General features: G+C 36.5%; 1 protein-coding gene across 1 annotated transcript in view; it reads right to left on the bottom strand.

The window, feature by feature from the left end:
• LOC136861524 (collagen alpha chain CG42342) overlaps positions 1-21,831 on the bottom strand; it is a 381,636-nt gene that overhangs the window by 104,823 nt on the left and 254,982 nt on the right. The window lies entirely within an intron of this gene.

The following is a 21,831-nucleotide window of genomic DNA, read 5'->3' on the forward strand; positions in this document are numbered from 1 at the left end:
GTAAAAATCCCTGATCTGGCCAGGTATCATACCTGCGGCCTCCAGGTAAGAGGCAGGTACGCTACCCCTACACTACGGGGTTGGCCTAATAGGAATATATAGAGTCTTCTTCTTCTTTTCCTACAGCTTTCCCCACACCTTTGCGGTTGCGGGTGCGAACTGTGTCACACAAATGGATTTGGTCCTGTGTTACAGCCGGATGCCCTTCCTGACGCCAACCCTATATGGAGGGATGTAATTGCTATTGCATGTTTCTGTGGTGGTTGGTAGTGTAGTGTGTTGTGTGAATATGAAGAGGAGAGTGTTGAGACGGACACAAAAACCCAGTCCCCGAGCCAGAAGAATTAATCACAAGCGATTACAATCCCCAACCCGCCTGGGAATGGAACCCGGGACTCTCTGAACCGAAGGCCAGTACGCTGACCATTCAGCCAATGAGTCAGACAATAGGAATATATAGAGTGTATTTCATTAACTACCTTTGCATAATCTAATAATGTTACATTCCTCTTTTAAGTTTGAAATATCACTCAAAACTCCACTCTAAGATAGTGAAAATGACATTGAATTAATCATTTATTTCCTGTGATAAATTAATTCAGTGTGCCATGCAGATATACCAAGAATACAACTCATAATCCAAAACTAATGATGTTTGGCTCCTTAAATCCATAATCATCACTAATTATTTATTTCAGAAAATCAATTTTTATTCAAGAAACATTTAGGAAATTTCTTAATGGAGAAACAAACAGAAATCAGTACAGAGTAAAGAACTAATGATATAGAAGTCATAATTACACAATAGGTGAAAGTATGATGGAAAAGTTATAAGAAAGAATCATGGAACAGAATCAAAGGTTTTGTGGAAAGCCTAACAGCGGGACCGAACATTACTATAGATCGAAGTTGAGTATATATAGGGAAATCTATGGAATCAAATGATACCGGTATCTCAGAAGAAATCTTAATATTACTACATTGCAGTGGCAGTATCAGGAAAGTATGGTAGAAAATTGATATTAAGTTCAGGTTGAAAAATATAGTATCTTTAAGAAATTGATTTGATATTCACACAAAAGATATGTATTACTGACTGAATAGTACCTACTTTAAAGGACCTGTTTGAGAGAACACAGATCAACACAGGAAACAACATTTTGGGTACCATAGTAATTGGAAAGAGTGAAAATATTGACCACTTTATGCTGTGATAATTGCTCCAAATACTATGAAATCAGTTATTCATGACTTCTCTGCCAATGAACATCTTAACTAATATATATATATATATGTTTGAAATACTCAAGAATTTATCTTTTCTGTATGATATAGAAATATTCTTTTAATTTCCTAAAATAATTTTGCTTGATGATGATGCTTGTTGTTTTAACGGGCCTAACATCGAAGGTCATCAACCCAGAAAAAGAAACTTTTTACAGACGTCAATGGAGGACTCTAAACAGGATAAGAGTCAATCAAGGAATATGTGGCTATACTCTTTATAAATGGGGTTGGCAGAAGTCTTCTGGGGGTGATTGTGGAGCTACCTCACAGACCATCCACCACGTAATTTCCGAGTGTCCACAGAGAGCATTTCAAGATTCTTTGGAGGACATTCATAATGAAACTGAGGAGGCCTTAAAATGGATCAATGGACTTGATTTGGAACTATAGGTTTCTGCTTGTATATATTGTGTATATATTGTATACTTATTTACACTGACTGACAGTGACAATGCAACACCAAGGAGGAGTGGTTCGAAAGGGATGAAAGTTGGGGAAAAAACAGAGACGGCACGGACGAATAATTGATGTTTATTTCAAACCGATATGCAGGTTACACAATGCACACGGCATCGACTCAGTAGGATGTAGGACCACCGCGAGCGGCGATGCACGCAGAAACACGTCGAGGTACAGAGTCAATAAGAGTGCGGATGGTGTCCTGAGGGATGGTCCTCCATTCTCTGTCAACCATTTGCCACAGTTGGTCGTCCGTACGAGGCTGGGGCAGAGTTTGCAAATGGCGTCCAATGAGATCCCACACGTGTTCGATTGGTGAGAGATCCGGAGAGTACGCTGGCCACGGAAGCATCTGTACACCTCGTAGAGCCTGTTGGGAGATGCGAGCAGTGTGTGGGCGGGCATTATCCTGCTGAAACAGAGCATTGGGCAGCCCCTGAAGGTACGGGAGTGCCACCGGCCGCAGCACATGCTGCACGTAGCGGTGGGCATTTAACGTGCCTTGAATATGCACTAGAGGTGACGTGGAATCATACGCAATAGCGCCCCAAACTATGATGCCGCGTTGTCTAGTGGTAAGGCGCTCCACAGTTACTGCCGGATTTGACCTTTCTCCACGCCGACGCCTCGTCTCACACTCGTCTGCGGTGACTATCACTGACAGAACAGAAGCGTGACTCATCGGAGAACACGACGTTCCGCCATTCCCTCATCCAAGTCGCTCTAGCCCGGCACCATGCCAGGCGTGCACGTCTGTGCTGTGGAGTCAATGGTAGTCTTCTGAGCGGACGCCGGGAGTGCAGGCCTCCTTCAACCAATCGACGGGAAATTGTTCTGGTCGATATTGGAACAGCCAGGGTGTCTTGCACATGCTGAAGAATGGTGGTTGACGTGGCGTGCGGGGCTGGCACCGCTTGGCGGCGGATGCGCCGATCCTCGCGTGCTGACGTCACTCGGGCTGCGCCTGGACCCCTCGCACGTGCCACATGTCCCTGCGCCAACCATCTTCGCCACAGGCGCTGCACCGTGGACACATCCCTATAGGTATCGGCTGAAATTTGACGAAGCGACCAACCTGCCCTTCTCAGCCCGATCACCATACCCCTCGTAAAGTCGTCTGTCTGCTGGAAATGCCTCCGTTGACGGCGGCCTGGCATTCTTAGCTATATACGTGTCCTGTGGCACACGACAACACGTTCTACAATGACTGTCGGCTGAGAAATCACGGTACGAAGTGGGCCATTCGCCAACGCCGTGTCCCATTTATCGTTCGCTACGTGCGCAGCACAGCGGCGCATCTCACATCATGAGCATACCTCAGTGACGTCAGTCTACCCTGCAATTGGCATAAAGTTCTGACCACTCCTTCTTGGTGTTGCATTTGCTCTGTCAGTCAGTGTATATAATCTATCTGTGCACATCATACGATAAATAAATAATAATAAATCTAACTACTTCTCATCCAAGCCATGCTCTCTGTTTCTTATCTCATAATTTTATTTTTTCTCCCCTCAGCTTATTCTTTCTAGCCTTATACCACTGCCATCTTGGGTCTTTTTTATTCCATTCCCTCTTCTGTCTTTATTGATTTCACTTTACTTTTCCCTGCTTTTATCTGTTGTAATACTATAAGTTACACTGAATAAATAAATAAATAAATAAACACCAAAATAAATTACATCTCCAAAATATTGTTATGAGATTATGGCAAAGTGACTTTCCTGTGATTAGTTAAGTAACTTACCTTTTATTGAGAGCCAATGGGTGACCAGTGGCCTTATATCACCAAGAACCAGATACAGCAGCAACTACAGAGAGCCTAATCTAATACACTAAGCAAATGCAGATCATTTCAAAATATCCAATAAATTATATACATTTTATATATATATATATATGGTATTTCTTTCTGATTTTCAATTGTAATTAAGTGTTTTCTGATAATGAGTGTACTTAGTGGCATTATATTCCACATGAATGCTGATAGCCACCTTCTGTGGCAGACATAATATCAGAACCAGTAACAGAACAATCTGCATAAAGTTCATGGTTATGTGATGTACTAGCATGACTGAGTTGAAAGTACAATCAGGATGTTCATATACATTAGGGTGGTACTTATATTTCAACTTTCTAATTTCTTCACACACACCCCCTAGTTCTTTTCCTTTGGTTATAACAAGAATTTTAATACCATTTTGTTGAAATTGAAGAGGCGGAACCCGTGCTGCAGTGGCCGGGAAGTTGCATCGGATTGGCTTATTCCTGCATGTGCGTGTGCTTGACTTCTCTCTACGTTCAGCCCCATCTGGTATTGCTACGAATGTTTATTAATATCATGGTGAGCAGTTTAAGAAGTAGTGACACAGTTATTTATTTAGTTGGTGAAGTTAAACACCAGATCAGTGGACATAAATTACCACCTAATAGACAAGTTTTGTCAGTCTTGTTTTATAACACATGCGAGATGAAATTGATCGTCAGTGAAAGTATTAATTTAGTTGCACATGATTGTGTAATATTTTGGGAGAAGGCTAGGATTCCCATAAAACCTTTATCTCACTGTACAAAAAAAAAAATCTGCATTCAAAGTGGTGCAATCTTAAAAAAAAGTTCCCATAGAAGGACAAATACCCATGAGGAACGTGAGTGTAAGTTTGTTGCAAATCTAAATAATCTGTTCGATGTTGTCCAATGCTTCACACATGATACAAATAGAGGATGACAAACTTTTTTTATTACTTCAAAGAGAGCCATAGAGGTTATCTTGGAGAGGTTGACCAAAAGTTGGCAGTGAAAGAGGAAAGGACACAGATTACCGGGCGAGTTGGCCGTGCGCGTAGAGGCGCGCGGCTGTGAGCTTGCATCCGGGAGATAGTAGGTTCGAATCCCACTATCGGCAGCCCTGAAAATGGTTTTCCGTGGTTTCCCATTTTCACACCAGGCAAATGCTGGGGCTGTACCTTAATTAAGGCCACGGCCGCTTCCTTCCAACTCCTAAGCCTTTCCTATCCCATCGTCGCCATAAGACCTATCTGTGTCGGCGCGATGTAAAGCCCCTAGCAAAAAAAAAAAAAAAAAAGACACAGATTAGACATATGAAAGAGGAGTAAAGTAAATGAAGATGAAGGGTGATAAGAGTCCACAGTTTCTAGAGATTGGTAACAATTTGTCTGATGAATCAACTGAAGTGAGGGGCTCTGATGATAATCCCATTTTTACAGAACCCTCCACAAGCTCATGTTCAATTTCTGGTTGTGATGCAATTGTAGATGGAAGGAAGGCAAATTCAGAAAAGGAAATGAAGCATGGACGAAAGTGTTTTATGACATCGAAACTAGAAGCTGTTTTAGACAGATGTCAGTTAAGTCACAGAGATGCTGGGGTTTGTCATTAAAGCTACAGCCGAGGTCTTAGGACATAACGTTGATGAAATAGCATTTAATTGTAGTTCATTTCAAAGATATCGAGAACAATTCAGAAAGAAACAGACAGAAAATATTAAATATTTGTTTAAAGAATCCAACTTTTATGACTGTTCACTGAGACAGTAAGATGGTGCTGGCGTTAAATGTCAGAACTGAAAGACTACCAGTCATCATAACTTATGAAAATCAGGAACAATTAATTTGTGTGCCTGCATTACCAAATTCTACTGTGAAAGAACAATCAAGGGCAGCTTGGAATGCCATAAAAATTTGGGAACTGGACGAGAAATTTGAAATTCTTGGTTGCTACACCACTGCATCCTATACAAGGTCATTTCAGTGGAGCTGTTACTTAACTAAAACAGTTGGCAGAAAGAGAGATGTTGTTATTCCCTTGCCATCATCACATGTACGAGCTAGTGTTTATGGAGTGTGTTCGCAAACGAGTTATTCCAAATGGCATTTAGTCCCGATGTAACATTTTTCAGACAGTCTAGAGAAAAGTGGAATACCATAGAAAAAAACAAATTATGAAGATGGGCATGAACATTTACAGGAAGCTTTCAGTGGTGTTGAAAATTAAAAAGCACTTATCTTTTTCTGAAAACTACTAAAAGAAGAACACCTAAAAAATGATTCCTGTGAACTCATTGAATTGTACATCATGTTTTTGGGGCAACTATGAACTTGAATCTAAAAGTACGGCTGTCTGGAGCTTTGTATCATGCAAGATGGATGGCCAAAGGAATTTATTCTTTGAAGATGTTCCTCTTTCATTCTCAGTTGTTCACCACTGTCAATGAATTGGCTGGCCTAAAGAACATTTATTTGTTTCTCACAAAAGTATATGCAAAGTGGTGGTTTCTGAGTTCATCAGCAATTGGAGCACCTTACAATGACTTGTGCTTGTTGAAAGACTTAAAACAGTACGAAAAAGTAAATGCAAGGGTGTCTTCATATGCTCTAAAGAAGTTCTGTTAGCACTTATTGTATTTAACTGAAGAAATTTGTATGATGTCACTGTTTGATGACATTAGCAATGACACAAAAATATGTATGGTTAGAAATCTGAAGTGGGAAACCTTGGAAACCGAAAGGAGGTACACTGTTCTATCTGGTGCAATTACAAAACTCTTGGGCAAGTTATTTCATGTACATATTTCTATAAATTCAGTAGTTTTGCATGAGCTATTAAGAATATATCAAAATTGATCTTAACAGATTAAATTTTAAATCTTTACACAGGAGAGGGGATTGGCGAGTTCATTTCAGTCAAGGGTATGGACTTTTGAAGAGTTAAGCATAGCTTCAGATTTCTTAAATATGGATTCTGCTTCTTGACATGAAAACATTTCCGACCTTAGTGCTAAAGAGACTATGAAAAATCTTCAGGCAGTAAATGATACGGCAGAGAGAGGAGTGAAGTAAATGCAAGAGATTTCAATAGACTATTTAACAGCTGATGAAGAACAAAGAGAATTCATTATGCGATGTGTGCAAGATAACTGGAGATAATACCCTGACTGTAGAAAAGACACATTGAAAAGAAAATTGTGCTAAAATTGGTGTTGATTTATGGTTTGTTAACACATTTTATATTATCTGTATATCTCTATATATATATATAAGAACATGTCCTGACTGACTGATTCATAATCGTCGAGCCAAACTACTGAACATAAAGAAATGGAATTTTGAGGATACAATTATATTACAATGTAGGTGCTCACTAAGGGAGGATTTTTGGATATTCCATCGCAAAGGGGGTGAAAAGGGGGGATGAATATTTAAAATGAATGTATCTATATCTCAAAAACTTAACAGTTTAAACATGTGAAAATTGGTATTTGGAATCTTCTTTAAAAATAACAAAACACATATTCTTTTGTTTTGGGGAAATTCTCTTAAGGGGTGTGAAAAACAGGTGAAAAAGTGGTTGAGTAACTTTTATGAGGATACTTATATCTCAAAAACTGAAGATGTTACAGTCTTAAAAATTGGTATTTGAAATCTACTTTAAAAATAAACACATTTTTTTTTAATCTTTGGAAAATCTTCTTAAGAGGGGGTAAACAGGAGTCACAAATGGGGTGAATGTTTAAAATGAGCATATCTACAATATATCTCAAAAACATAACATGTTACAGATGTGAAAATTGGTATTTGGAATCTCCTGTAAAAGTAAAGGAACACGCATAATTTGTTTTCTGAAAATCGACTTAGGGGAAAGTGTAGAAGGGGGGATGAATTTCAAAAATGAGCAATCTGTAGTATATCTCAAAAACTTAACATATTACAGAAGTGAAAATTGGTATTTTTAATCTCTTTTAAAAATAAAGTAACACATTTTTCTTTTTTTAAACACTTAAGGGTGGTAAAATGACTGAAAAAGGTAGGATTATTTTTATTAGGATGCTGGCATCTCCAAAACTGAAGATATTACAGATGTGAAAATTGATATTTGGAAACTCCTTTAAAAACAAAGAAATGTTATTTTTTGTTTTTGGAAAAAGCACTTAAGGGGGGTTAAAATGACTGAAAAAGGGGTTTTATTTTTATTAGAATACTGGATTCTCTGAAACTGAAGACATTACAAACGTGAAAATTGGTATTTGGAATCTCCTTTAAAAATAATGAAACACGTATTTCTGTTCTCGGAAAATTCACTTAAGGAGGTTGTAAAAAGAACTGAAAAGTGAGTTGAACTCTTTTTATGAGGATACTTATATCTCAAAAACTGAAGGTGTTACCAGACATGAAAATTTGTATTTAGAATCTTCTTTAAAAATAAAGAAACACGTATTCTTTTGTTTTCCGAAAATCCACTTAAGGGGGTGGGTTGAGTGAAAAGAACTGAAGAATGTGTTGAATTATTTTTATGAGGATACTTATATCTATACTAATATTATAAAGAGAAAAAATGTGTATATTTGTTTGTAATGGATAGACTCAAACACTACTGAACCGATATTAAAAATTACTTCACCTATAGAAAGCTACATTACCAGTGAGTAACATGGGCTGTATTTCATTTTCAAAACTATTTGAGGGTGGGGGCAACAGGGTGAGATATAAAAATAATAGGCTAATATAGGCAAAATTGAAAATGTCGTACAAGGACTAGACAAAGCTCATTTTAAGCCCCTTGATGCAAAGAACAAAACTCGGTAAGCCCCATGGGCCCAAAAACCATGTTTTAAAGCCCTAAAACCAACCGCTATGGAAATATTGACACCACACTACCCCTACTCTAGGAATCGGATAAAGAAATGAACTGCCATAACCATGGCAACGTCAGCTCCAGTATTCTTATAGCAGCGAGATTATCTACAATATATCACAAAAACCTTACATGTTACAGACATGAAAATTGATATTTGGAATTTTCTTTAAAAATAAAAGAACACAAATTTTTGTTTTCAGAAAATCCACTTAAGGGATGAGGGGTGAAAGAAATAAGGAAGGAGGAATTCTTTGTATGAGGATACATATATCTCAGAAACTGAAGATGTTACAGACTTTAAAACTGGTACTTGGAATCTCTTTTAAAAATAAATGAACACAATTTTTTTGGAAAATCCACTTAACGGGGTGAAATAATAAAAAAGCAGGTGAATTTTTAAAATGATTATCTTCTTCTACTGCTTTTCCCACACCTGTGCAGTTGCGGGTGCGAACTGTGTTGCACATGTGGATTTGACCCTGTTTTGCAGCTGGATGCCCTTCCTGATGCCAACCCCGTGTGTAGGGATGTAATTACTATTGCGTGTTCCTGTTTTGGTTGGTAATGTGGTGTGTTCAGTAAATATGAAGAGGAGCGTGTTGGGACAAACACAAACAACATGTCCCCGAGACAGATGAATTAATCACACGGGATTCAAATCTCCGACCCAGCCCGGAATCGAACCAGGAACCCTGTGAACCAAAGGCTTCAACACTGTCCACTCAGCCAAAGAGTGGGGCAGTTTTTAAAATGAGTATATCTACAGTAGCCTATATCTCAAAACTTAACAGTTACAGGTGTGAAAATTGGTATTTGTAATCCCCTTTAAAAACAAAGAAACACATAATTTTTGTTTTTGGAAAATCAACTTAAGCTGGAGATCGAATATAAGTGAAGAAGGAGTTGAATTCTCTTTGTGAGGGTACTTATATCTCAAAAACTAAGGTGTTACAGATGTGAAAATCGGTATTTGGAATCTCCTTTAGAAATAAAGAAACCCTTTTTTTCTTTTGGACTTAAAGGAGGACTGTTTCTCACATGTAGAGTTCCATGTCACATGTTCCAGATTTAGCTCTGCCAGTTGCCTGATCATCTTAGCCACAAAAGGCAGTGCCACAAACGTGGTTTACAAAAAGATTCTGGGGTAAATGAAATGCAATTTTTCGGTGAGATTTTATACTTTAGGCAATTTCAGATAATGTCCTAGTGCAGTACCAAAGAACAATTAATTTTTATCAACTTACAAAGTCCTCGTGAGCAAAACAATGGGTAACAGCTAGTATCAAACACTGAAGATGTTACAGATGTGAAAATTGGTATTTGGATCTCCTGTAAAAGTAAAGGAACATGCATAATTTGTTTTTTGAAAATCCACTTAAGGGGAAGTGTTAAAGGGGGTGAATATTTAAAATGATCCTATCTACAGTATATCAAAAGAACTTACCACATATTACAGACATGAAAATTGGTATTTTTATTCTTTCAAAAATAAAGTAGCACGTATTTTTTGTTTTCGGGAAAAACACGTGGGGGGGGGAGGGGTAAAATGACTGAAAATGGGTTGAATAATCTTTATTAGGATGATGGTATCTCCAAAAACTGAAGATATTACAGATGTGAAAATACATATCAAGAATCTCCTTTAAAAACAAAGAAACACATATTTTTGTTTTCAGAAAATCCAATTAAGTGGGGAGATAAATTAATTGAAAAATGAGTTGAGTTCTTTGTTTGAGGGTAATTATATCTCAAAAACAAAGGATGTTACAGAAAACTGGTATTTTGAATCTCCTATAAAAATACACACGTATTTGTGGTGGGGGAGGGGGTTGGAATCAACTTAGGAGGGTGTAAAATGAGTTGAATTATTTTTATGAGAATACAAGTACAATACACCCCTAAGGGGTTTTGTGTGGGGGTGAGGAATGATGACAAAAGTATGCATTTGTATGAAACCGTTTGAATTATGAAGTTAAAATTTCAAATGATATCCTAGGAGTTAAATAACAGAAGGTCTGAAGCAAATTTAACCGCTCAGAGAGTTAAATGGGGGTTAAGATCCGAAAACATATATATTCATTCCTTCCTCTGAAACAGTTTAACATACGAAGACAAAATTCCAATTCCAAATCCTAGGTGTGAAGTAGGAAATATGTTTTAACGTTCCAACCCTAAAGTGTTAAACGAGGTTAGCTCCGTAAATGAAATTATTCATCCCTCCAAAACTGTTTGACGTACAAAGTTGTAATTTTATGAGAAGGGTGTTCTTTGTGTCCTAGGTGTAAAATATCGTATACTTCAAAATATTTCTCTCCTAAGGGTTTTAGATGGTGGTTGACCCTCAAAAACACTATATCCATTCTTCCGACACCCTTTCAGGCACCTACATTTTTTTTGTGATGGTTGGTCTTCTATACTCTAGATGTTAATAAATATTTTAAAACATTCACCCCTTCAGAAGTATTCACTCCTCCATTACTATTCGACGTACAAAATCAAAATTTCACAGGTTGGTTGCTTTACATTCAAGATTTTAAATAAGACAGGGTTTTAAACATTCAAATTCTTCTGTATGGGGTTCAAATGAGTGTTAGATCAGAAAATAAATAATCATTCCCCCAAAACCATTTGACGTACAAACTAAGGGCATATTTTACAGGCTTAGCTGACAGTGGACTCTCCAAAATGTAAAACTTTGAATAATAATTTTCAGTTTAAAGCCATAACGAAGCACGGGTATCTTGCTAGTATATATATATATATATATATAAAATAACATGTCCTGACTGACTGACTGACTGACTGACTGACTGACTGACTGACTGACTGACTGACTAACTGAATTATCATCACCAAGCCAAAACTGCTGGACATAAAGAAACAAAATTTTGCGAATACATTTATATTAGAGTGCAGGTGATCACTTAGAGAGGATTTTTGGATATTCTGTCGCTAAGGGGGTGAAAAGGGGGTGAATTGTTTAAATGAGTATATTTATATCTCAAAAACTTAAAAGTTTACAAGTGTAAAAATTAGTATTTGGCATCTCCTTTAAAATCAAAGAAACGTGTATATTTTGTTTTTGGAAAATACCATTAATGGAGGTGGAAAAAGGTGAAAAAGTGGTTGAATACCTTTTATAAGGATATTGATACCTAAAAAAACTGAAGATGTTACAGATATGAAAATTGGTATTTGGAATCTCCTTTAAAAATTGAGGAACATGTATTTTTTGTTTTTGGAAAATCCAATTAATGGGAGGTGAACAGGAGTGACAAAGGGGGTGAATTTAAAAAAAAAAGACTATATCAAGAGCACATCTCAAAAACTTAACATGTTACAGATGTGAAAATTGGTATTTGGAATCTTCTTTAAAAATAAAGAAACACGTATTCTTTTGCTTTTGGAAAATCCACTTAAGGGGGTTGAAAGAATTGAAACATTAGTTGAATTATTTATATGAGGTTACTTATATCTAAAAATAACTAAAGATGTTACAGACGTGAAAATTGGTATTTGGTATCTCCTTTAAAAATTAAAAGACACGCTTTTTTGGGGAAAATCCACTTGTGAGGAGGGGGGGGGGGGGGGGGGAGTGAAATAGAAGTTGAATTATTTTCATGAGGATGCGCATATCTCAAAAAGTGAAGATGTTACAGTCATGATAATTGGCATTTGACATCTCCTTTAAAAATAAATAAACATTTATTTTTTTGTTTTTGGAAAATCCACTTAGGTGGGGGTGGTGAAAGGACTGATAATGGGATTTAATTATTTTCATGGGGATACTTATATCTCAAAAACTGAAGATGTTACAGACATGAAAACTTTTTAGTTGGAATCTTCTTTCAAAGTAAAGAAACGTGTGTTCTTTTGTTTTTGGAAAATCCACTTAAGAACGGGGTTAACAAAATGAAAAATGAAAAAATTCTTTGAATGAGGATACTCATACCTCACAAACTAAAGATGTTACAGATATGAAAATTAGTATTTGGAATCTCCTTTATAAATAAGGAAACACGTCTTCTTTTGTTTTCGAAAAATCCATTTAAGGGGGTGAAAGAATTGAAAAATTATTTTAATTAATTGTATGAGGATACCTAAATCTAAAAAACTGAAGTTGTTACAGATGTGAAAATTGGTATTTGGAATCGCCTTTAAAAATAAAGAAACATGTATTTTTTTGTTTTTGGAAAATCCACTTAAGTGGGGGTGGGGTGGGGGAAGGTGTGATAAAGGGGTTGAATTCCTTTTATGGGGATACTTATATCTCAAAAACTGAAGATGTTACAGATGTGGAAATAAATATTTGGACTCTCCTTTAAGAATAAAGAAATATGTTCTTTTTTTTTTCAACTTGAGAGAAGACTGTTTCTCACATATACATGGTCCTCTTAGCCCTAAAAGGCAATACCACAAGTGGTTTACAAAGAGTATCTGGGGTAAATGAAATATTTATTTCCATGTCTGTAACATCTTCAGTTTTTGAGATATACCATAAGTATCCCCATAAAAGGAATTCAACCCCTTTATCAGACCTTCCTCCACCCCACCCCCACTGGAGTGGGTTTTCCAAAAACAAAAAAAGGCATGTTTCTTTAGAGATTTTGAGATAATGTCTTAGTACAGTACCAAGGAACGATTACTTTTATCCAATTATGAAATGCACGCGAGTGAAGTCACAGGTAATTGCTAGTTCTATTATATAGTCATACATTATTTAAGTATATTTGCAAAAATTTGTATGTTGATTTCAATTGTTTGTGAGAACAGGAGAATACAAACATTATTTCAGTACTTTAGTCTTGTGTAGATATTTAGGTCCAATGTGGCATGGCACAGGTTAACATCAACTAATTGTAATGAAATTTGACACATTATCAAAACATGCCAAAGGTATAAAAAAACAGCGGTTGTGCGTTGAAATCACTCAACACATTATTTGAATCAGATGTGGTCATGAAAATTCAGAGCTACTGATAGTCAATATTGACACTTTTTTCCCTTCAAAAATTGTTTGAATTTTAAATGCATACTTTCTTATTAGATTTGCCTTACCTAGAGCAATAGCATCACAGACTGAGTACAAGTTGATAGTATATTAGCTGGCATTTGATCTTTATAATGTATAACTTAGAACCAAATCCCATGGCGCAACAGCCCTAAAGGGCCATGGCCTACCAAGCGACCGCTGCTCAGCTCGAAGGCCTGCAGATTACGAGGTGTATTGTGGTCAGCACGATGGATCCTCTCAGCCATTATTCTTGACTTTCTAGACCAGTGTCAGATAGCTCCTCGATTATAATCGCGAAGGCTGAGTGGACCTTGAACCAGCCCTCAGATGCAGGTAAAAATCCCTGACCTGGCCGGGAATCAAACCCGGGGCCTTTGGGTAAGAGGCAGGCACGCTATCCCTACACCATGGGGCCAGCTTAATATAACTTAGAGGAAGGTGAAATGATTACACATAAGGAATATGACTTGTAATAATGTTTTGAAATCTTCCATTTCACTGATAATGACCATGAGATTCTCAGATATATGTTTCCACTTAGAAGTTTTATTTAAGATGCCAAATGAGATGAAAGATTGATTATCAATTGATAATTGATAATAGTTTCTTCTTTGTAAATTAACTCCAACAAGGAGGTGTAAATTCTCAGTGAAATATTCTCCTTTTTGATAGGTAAATAAGGAAATCAGTACTATTTGACATTTTATCTGAATTTTCTGTTGTTTGTAAATCCTTCTCTATTTATCTATCTCAGATTTGTTTTCTTATGTCCCCTCATTCACCCATCTATCCACAGTCCCTTTTCAGTTCTGTAATAAATGAACAGGACAGAAGGAGAAACAAGAAACTTCTTCACAGAGTAATTAAGGGCAGGTGAGGTAGCCTGGAGGACATCAGGGTGGTGGAGTGGGACAGTGGATTGGTGGTGCGGGGGGGAGGGGTTGGAGTTGGGAGAGAGTTCAAGACCTACTCGACAAGCTCCTGAATGGAGAGGCATCAAATGTAATTCAAAACAGAGAAGAATCTGGAAAAAGTGATGAGCCCAGTAAAAATATGGAGCCACCGATCACATGGCTGGAGATAGAGAGAAGAGCCTTAAAAGTATGAAGAAAGGGAAAGCTGCAGGAATAGATGAGTTAAGTGTGGACATGTTAAGAGCAGAAGGAACCCCAGCAATCCAATGGCTATATAGACTCCTAAATGTAGTATGGCAGAAAAATACCATCCCAGAAGACTGGAAGAAAGGTATAATTGTACCTATATTCAAGGAGGCAGCAGATGGAATTGTACCAACTACCATGGCATCACTCTACTCTCTCATGGACTAAAAATTCTGGAAAAAATTATAGAGAATAGACTACGAGAAATTGTAGAACCACTTTTAGAAGAGGAACAATATGGCTTTAGGCCTGGAAGATCAACAACAGATCTTATATTTGCTGTCAGGATGCTGATGGAAAAACATTGGGAAAAGGAGAAGCCTTTATATCTACTGTTCCTTGACATCGAAAAGGCCATGACAGCATACCAAGGGAGCTTCTTTGGGAATGTGTGAGAAAGCTTGAAGTTCGAGACATTCTAATTTCAAAAGTTAAGGCGCTTTACGAGAAAACCAGAAGCTGTGTACAAGTCGGTTCTAGAGTGTCAGACTGGTTTGAGATAAAAAGGGGAGTACAACAAGGTAGTGCATTGTTGCCCCTATTATTTATCATTGTAATGGATACCATATTAAAGGCGCTAAAAGAAAAGGGGCAACAGGACTTAAAAGCATTTGCATTTGCAGATGATGTAGTAATTTGGGGTAACTCAGAGAAAGATGTAGAAGAGAGACTGCAGGGGTGGAGTCAGGAGTTTGAGAGATATAGATTAAACATCAACAAGGCTAAAACGGTGGTGTTAAAGGTACAGAAGGGTGACAATCAGCCAGAAATCATGCTAAATGGCACTAAACTGGACAGTGTCACAGAATTTAAGTACTTGGGTAGTATAATCTCCAGGGATAACTTATCTAAATATGAAGTAAACAGTCGAATCAGCAAAGCAATACATTTTTACCTCCAAGTAAGACAGCTACTATGGGATAAACAAGTACCACTCAAAACCAAGATGACACTGTATAAATCATAATACACCCCTATCCTCACATACAGCCTGGAAACCGCTACATTAACAAGAAAGGACAACTCGAAACTCCAAGCAGCAGAAATGAAGTTCCTACGCACAATGATCCAGAAGACCAGGAGGGATAAAATCAGAAATGAAAAAGTCAGAGAAGACGTAGGACTAGAAGACTCCTTATTCCAGAAGATCCAAAAGGCAAGACTGAAGTGGGTCATGTGAAAAGAATGAGTGCCAACAGGTCTGCAAGAAAGGAGTATGAAAGAGAAATCAGGGGAAAGAGACTAATGGGCAGACCTAGAGAAAAATGGACAGACTTGGTGAAGAAGGATGTAGAGGAGAGAGGTCAGGATTGGGAGCAGATTGTGAATGAAGAATGGTTCATGGACAGAACAAAATGGAAGGGGCTCGTATACCACACCTCGGAAACTGGAGTTGGTCAACGATGATAATGATGATGAATAAATGACCATCTGAACAGGACAACCTTAAATGTCAAATAAAATTTTTAATAATATTGCTATCAACTTTCAACTTGGTTTTATTTTTCTGTTGCTATCTGTTTGGTATTTCATAAGATTTTTTCCCTTTTTTCCATTTTTTTTTCTTCTGCAATTTGCTGTATGTCACACAGACAAAGATAGGTCTTATGGTGATGATCATACGATTTCTAGGCTCTGGAAAAATGCCATAAGAACTGTAATTGTTTTAAGTAATTATTGTCTATTTTAATTCTTTCAGGGTTGATACTTGTGTTTTTAGAGACAAAATCCACACTTAAAACAGTCCATCCATATATTTCACAATAACAGCAAAGAGCTCAGATCGAGATGCCACAAAATACAATTGCAGTTACTTAAGCTCATTAGAAAATCATTTTAGTTAAGAAGAGAACTTTACTCGGTTTCAAACAAGTCCATTTAAATTAATTGTGAGTATAATTAACAAACTTCTGAATAGATGAGGTTGAATTTTATTTTCCCTCTTATAATTGAGTATACAATTATCAGAGAATCTGTATTGCAATGCTTAAATAACTCTATTATTTAAGAGAATAGTTAATTAGCACTTGTATCAGAAGCATCTCTGAAGTAAAGACATTTACGTAATATTTAAGGTTGCATACTTAACAGTCCAATCAGTTATGGAACAAGCTTGAAAAGAAGCAAGGAAGTGAGGAAATTTAACATTCAGGATGTAAGCAATTACCGGTAGCAAAGAAAGCAGAATGGAGAGCCACATGCACACAAGTTTATTTTTCCAAGCAACAGGTTTTCTTACACTAAGACATTACAAATTAGTATTATTATCAACACGCTTCCCATGTCATTTCCAACAAGGAAACAATATTTTATATTACAGTTATACATTTTAAGTTAATTTAACAAACAAATACATTTAGAAATGCAATTAAATATTTGAAGTATACTTTGCTCTTTTAATTCCATTGTAGACCATCAGTTTCAATTTGATTTTATTTGTGTATTTATATTGACACATTACATCAGCAGCACATTTAAAATTCTATGATCACAGTGAAGGAATAGCATACATAATATTCATGTTTTCGACTAGTCTGACATTTCATAAAATTAAGTTCTTAGACCTAATTAAGAAGTACCGGTAATATGTATAAGTAGGAAAATTGTATGTACAAGGTATCATGACTAAGAAATAGAATTCTTTCACCAAGATCATAGAATTAGATTTAAACTAAGTATTTCTTTCTTAAGTACCTTGGGATATTAGTTAGCTCATGTTAGTCATGTGAAATACAGAGGTAAGGAAGAGAGATCAATGTCAATACTGACTAGATATGTCTCTTTTAAAAATGAACGTATTTGCATTCAAATAATATTTTAGTGAACACATTTTGTAATTTACATGGCAAAGTTATTTTCCAAATATAATATGAATCTCCTTGTTGTTCTATACAGCAATATTTTACAGCCTGCATTGGGTGAAAAAAATAATGAATGTTTTCCAACTAATGTATGAAAATGTATAGAATGATAAAGTGACCTTCACTGTTAATTTTACATAATTATTTATTGGAAAATACACAAACAATTAGGTATGCATAAATGCTACCTATATAATGAAAGTATAATTTTTACAACAAAAATATTGGTTCCATTGTAGATCATTGATTCTCTTTCTGTACTCTGTGTGATACATTAAGTTAAGAGTGAAGTAGCATTCGAACATAATGAGGCTGGACATATAAGAGAGAGTAACCAAGAAAAAAATTGTTTTGAGTTAACCAAATGTACCTATCATTTCAATTACTGAAACTTAATTGTAAAGGCAGATTGTAGCTTTTATATAGACTAATATTTCTCCAAAGGCACAAAAGTTAATAAAACAAATATGCATCTATGCATAGTAATGTTATATTCAATAGGCAATTTAGGGCTGACAACTGAATAAATGCTTTATGTTTCCTGTCTTTTAAAAATATTTGATTTCAGTGTCATTCAAAACTTGTGAAAGTTGTATCATTAAATGTGTAAAAACTAGTAAGTGAACCATTTTATTCAACCTAGGAAACCAGTTTATTTATTTCAAATACAGATGGCAGACTGAATGTATCTCTGTGTATACATAACAGTAGAGGTTACAATACACATAAATCGCAAGTTTGTTAAATTTCTATTCATGCTTCCTGTATCTTACTGACTTGACCCATGACATATCTTGCTTTTGATTCTATCTTTTCTGTCTCCTATCAACACATTTTTTTTTTTCATTCCCATCTTACTTTATTTACATCTCTGTTCTTCTTTACATACCTTTCATTGCTCTAATTTTTCAGTTTACATGGACATATTTTTTCTTCCTTATGTGTCTGATGATCTTATTTATCCTTGGTACTTTATGCCATCTGTATGACACACTGCCAAGTAAACCTCAGATTGTTTCAGTGTGAGATTATGAAATATTTTGGGTGAGAGATCTCATGATGAATGAGGGCACCTTTGCACAAATAGAGCAATGGTGAAATTTAATACAAACTTTCCAGCATTATTAAAACATTCATAGTTTCTTCTGAGGAAGCAATGTGAGGTCTTAGTGAAATGTCAGATTTCCAGCAATTTCTATTGTTTCATACAGCAGAATTCCAAAAGATTCTTCTTCTTCTTCCCGACCTATTCAAAATTAATTTGGGTTGGTACTACGTATGGATTAAGCCCAGTTTTACAGCTGGATACATTTGATGTGTCTTGGCAGTGAGATGGGCGAGTAAAGTTGTGTTTTAAGGGAAGAGAGGAATAAAATTCAAATATGCACGACAATACTGTTAAAGAACATTACAGGGAGTTGGATGAAATTGTGAACTTAGAAAGTAATTGTGTGTGCACTAATTAGTTTATATTTGTATAAGTGTGTGCTTATGAAAGTCAGTGGATCTACTCATCCGGTTGCTCAGATAAGATCATTTTACTTATTTAATTTTATTTCCTATTTAGTTCTGTATGTTTGTTGATCAGCACAATGGTAATGCCACTGACCTGCATCCCTCCCCACAGCCCTCACTCAGTCCTTCTCCTTCGTCCCTACATCTTACAACAGGACTTGTGTTGAAAAAGCAGCTGAGTGGTCACCCGTTGTCTTTACACTGTTGCCACCTAAATGGACAGTCATCATTAGCTTATCTAGAAAAAGTAGGCTGTTTTTTAAATGAACAATGCGCATATTATGGAATCAGTGAAAGCTGGATGCATAAAGACTTGCCTTCATAGGCAGCTGACCTTGACGGATGCTCAATATTATGCCATGACCATATTGACAAAATGGGTGGTGGGCTTCTACTTTGTTACAGAAATGGCCTAAAATTTCAGATAATTTTGCACTTCTGACTGACGGCTTACACTTTGACCAGAATTTATGTTTGTAGAATTAGGCTGGCATAAAAAAAAGATAGTAATAGGTACGGTATACAAGCCACATAAAATAAAGACAGACTGATCATTTTGAAGAGGCATGACATAGTGACATTATAGTCATGGGTGACTTTAACACTGACCTTTTAAAGCAGATTAATGAACAACCTCCTGAATTTATTTCTCACCACAAACATTATGATTTTACTCTTCAACTCTGCTAATCAAGTTCATTACCTGGACTGCACAAGTCATACCTCAACCAGTCTTCTTGTGACAAATTCACCTCAGACAAGTCACTGAGCCTTGCATCTCTTCACATGACCTAGTGTACCTGTGTTATGTTAGAGCAGACTAGTGAAGCGAACAATTTACTGAATTTATTTCTTATCACAAACATGATGATTTTACCCCTCAACTCCATTAATCATGCTCATTACACTGACTGCACAAGTCATACCTTATTGATCTTCACGAGACAAATCAACCTCAGACAGATCCCTGCTCCTGGCATCTCTTCACATGACCTAGTGTGCCTGTGTTATTTACACAAATACCTCAATACAAATCACACTATATTCCAACAAGAGACTTAAGATATATGGACCAAAATAAACTATACCATGATGCATATAACATAATGGTGGCTGTTAACTGAAGAAATGAGGCAAATGAAGGAAGACCAGAAGTCTCAAGAGACATTTAGGTAATTGCCTTGAACTGTGTCACAAGAAAGATGACACAGCACTTCTGATCTCCAAACAGCAAAAAAGACATGGAACAGTGTTTTCAAGATATAGAAAATCCCACCCAGGAAAACCATCTTTTGAAGGATAAAATATAATACTTAGAAATTTGTGTGGGGGGAGCTGAACAGTACACAAGAAGGAATACCATTGAAATACATGGAATTCTGGATGTACAAGACACGGTAAAGACTAAAATTAAAAGAAGAAATGGTGGATGCTTGCCATCAACTCCCTAAGGTACCAAACCAGAAACACTATGGGATCATAGTAAAATTTGTAAGAACAGACAAGGACCACTTCATGGAGCGAAGGAGAGTTAGGCGAAATCTCTCCAACAGACAATTAGGATTTCCATGATATCATCATCTACATAAACAAGAGTCTGTCTACTAAGAAGAAGAAGAAGAAGAAGAAGAAGAAGATACTGGTCCAAACCTAATCCAGAGGGAGAAGAATTAGGCTTACATTTGGGTAAGGAATGGGATAATTAAAATATGCAAGACCCAAGGGTCTGGTGTAATTGTTATCAATAACCAGGTTGACCTGTCTAAATTGTAATTGTGATAGGGAAAAACAAGCTTTCGATTTATTACCAGAAAGCACATAGTCTTAAGACTAAGCTAGATGACCTAAATGTATACATACATTTCAATATTATAATGCTCAATGAATACTAGCTAGATGTTAGTGTCTATGATAACAAGGTCTGTTGTAATAAGTATAAGGTATACCAAGCTGACCAAGTAAGGGGCTCAACAGGACGAGTGGGCAAGTCACAGCAGTTAGAAGTGGATTACCTGTCCTCAAGGTCGAGCAAACAATGGAACACTTCAAGGGGCTATTTCTAAAGGTAAATATTCAGGGAAAGGTCTGGTATCTGATTAACATGTACGCACCTCCTTGCGCAAAACTATAAGTCCATTGTGAGGTATCTCCTTGTTCGCTCTTTGACCGAGACAACAGTGGAGAATCATCAATCGGATAAGAACTGGACAAGACAGATGTGGTTATCTGTTGTGCAAATGGGGTTGGATTAGGTCTGCAGATTGTGATTGTGGTCATCTTCTCAGTCACTCCACCACATTGTTGCTGACTGTCCAATTTGAGCTTTCAAAGGAACGCTGATGGACATTCACCGCACATCGGATGAAGCAGTTGATTGGGTCAAAATGCTAGACCTAGAGTTATAGTATTGTACGGACTTGTGACTACGCACATTTACCCTGAACTATATACGTGTGTGTACATAGATTCATCATACGATAAATAAATAAATAAATTGTGAGTTATTTAGGTGGATGGAATCTCACTATGAAATAATGGACAGTAATGTAATCATTACAGGAGACTTTAACATACCAAGTATTTGATGAATACAGTGACTTAAATTTAATGACAAAAACCCAAGAAATAAAAAAGACTTCCTCAATTTACACGACTCGAATTCCTATAATTCCATTCCCAATCGTAACAGTAAAACTTTGGACTTAGTACTCATCAGTTAGACAATAACGAATATCACATGTAAAAGGAACACTGATCTGGTGTTACCTGAGGATTCCCATCACCCTATCCTAGAAGCAGAACTACAGGTCACTCCAAACCATAGAACTTGCAAAATGGAAGCTCAAAATATAATTTTTAAAAAGCTAATTTTGAACACTTGTTT

Source organism: Anabrus simplex, chromosome 1 (genome assembly GCF_040414725.1).
Source record: "Anabrus simplex isolate iqAnaSimp1 chromosome 1, ASM4041472v1, whole genome shotgun sequence".
Classification (NCBI taxonomy): Eukaryota; Metazoa; Arthropoda; class Insecta; order Orthoptera; family Tettigoniidae; genus Anabrus; species Anabrus simplex.